This window comes from Galeopterus variegatus, unplaced genomic scaffold (genome assembly GCF_000696425.1).
Source record: "Galeopterus variegatus unplaced genomic scaffold, G_variegatus-3.0.2 Scaffold30556, whole genome shotgun sequence".
Lineage (NCBI taxonomy): Eukaryota > Metazoa > Chordata > Mammalia > Dermoptera > Cynocephalidae > Galeopterus > Galeopterus variegatus.
Window position 1 is genome coordinate 2749 of NW_007756667.1, and position 1792 is coordinate 4540.

Sequence of the window (1792 nt, forward strand, 5' to 3'; positions counted from 1 at the left end):
AATTACAAAAACATTTGAATCTCCGTTTTAAACTATATGCCCAATGTGCTATATGACAAACAACCCTGGCAAATCCATTGCATTATGGACAAAAGTAAATGAATAACAGCCCCCAAAATGTAACTACCCATTTCTCCCCAACGAAAAGGAAAAGAATTTTCTCAACTCCTCCAATAATATGCCAAACGATTCAAAAAGAAAATAAGGAAACAAAATATTTATAGCAGCTTTTATCTATAAATGTCAAGTGCAAACATTTCACTAATAATCAAGCTTTCCTATCATATTGATTTTTAATTGTATCAAATAATGTATCTTTGTGGGCACATAAAACAAAGACTAAATGGTTTTACCAATTTACGGTGATCACAATTCACCTTCAGAAGTGTAATTAATTATTACCACGGAAGCAACGAATTCGATGAATTCCTTGCTTCCTTCTCTCCACTGATTAAACGGATACAGCACTACTGCCAAAATCTGCTAGTTCCTGCCACCACCACACACATCAGGCCTCCAACGCACTCCATAAGCCAGGGCTAGGCTGTCTAGAAATCCGCACTGTGTCACTGCATCGGGCAGTTTCCCACCGCACACATCCAGGAAGAAGAAAGCCTTCTAAGCACTCTTGTCAGATCTCAGCAAGGCTGTAAAATGACAGAAAGAGCTGCTATCCCAATAGCAGGCAGCAGGAATCGCCACCTTTAAAAATCATTTAAGCGGTTTTCCTCTCCGTCATCTCACCTCCCTCCTCTCTCTCACTCTGTCACCACACACACACACACACACACACACACTGCAGTTCACCCCCAGCTTTGCAAGTCTAAGGCTGCCAGCTCTGCACTGACAGAAGCCAGAACTCATTCAGAGCCCTGACACGCAGATATTCTCACCCGAACAAGCCAGGCCACTTCCACGCCTACCATCACCCCCGTCCCCGGGCAAGCACACACATTCGCCACCTCTCCCCACAGCAATCGCCGAGCTGCAGAAAACCTAGCAGGCTCGTGGGCAAGAGCAGCACGCGTGACCATTCAAAGATGACTTGGGCGGCCTCAGCTCCAGAACCCCCCGCCCCACACGCCGCCCCCGCGCCGCGACCCGGCGGCTGGACCTCTCGCCCACCGGGAGGGGTGCGCTACCTTTAGATTGGCAGTCCGCACAAAACTTGTTATCCTCCTCCAGCAGCAGGTTGGCCAGGACCGCCTGGTACCGATCCACGTCCTTCACCGACTTGCCGGTCATGGCCAGGGTGCCGGCGGGGGCAGAGGGCGACGCGCCCTCCTCGCCCCCAGAAACTCCCGACTCAGTCCGAGGGTGAGGACTCCCGATCCCCCGCCCGGGGGCACCTCGTGAGCAGGTGAGAGTCCTCTCCTCCCGCCCAGCCCGAAGCCCCCTCTCGGGGCAGCGGCGCCCGCCCCTCCACCCCCTGCAGCCCCCTCAGTGCGGCGCCCCCTGGCGGCCTTAGGGAAAGGCCCGCGTCCAGAGGAGGCTGCTTGGACCCTCAGCCAAGGCGAAGGGGGTCTCGGACGCAGAGATGACCCCCGGCCTGCCTGTCTACGGGCTGTGCGTCCAGCGCCTTGGTTTCCCTGGCAGCTGCCGCCCGCCGGCCACCACCTCCGCCGCCTACTTCCGGCAGCTCTTCCTCTCCGCCTCCACCCAGCCCAGCCCGCGCATGCGTCCCGCCCCCACCGCGCCGCACTGGGCTCTTCCCGCAGCTCTGCCTCTCAGGAACCAATCCGGGGAGAAATAGGGGGCGGGGATTGGGGAGGAGAGAGCAGTGGACACGCCC

General features: G+C 55.7%; 1 long non-coding RNA gene across 1 annotated transcript; it reads right to left on the bottom strand.

The window, feature by feature from the left end:
• Positions 1–202: 202 nt before the first annotated feature.
• On the bottom strand, positions 203–1540 carry LOC103583925. Its single transcript, XR_549909.1, has 2 exons — positions 1143–1540; positions 203–647 (listed from the first exon to the last, which is right to left on the bottom strand). It is a non-coding gene; the product is annotated as an uncharacterized LOC103583925 (long non-coding RNA).
• Between the last annotated feature and the right edge of the window lie 252 nt (positions 1541–1792).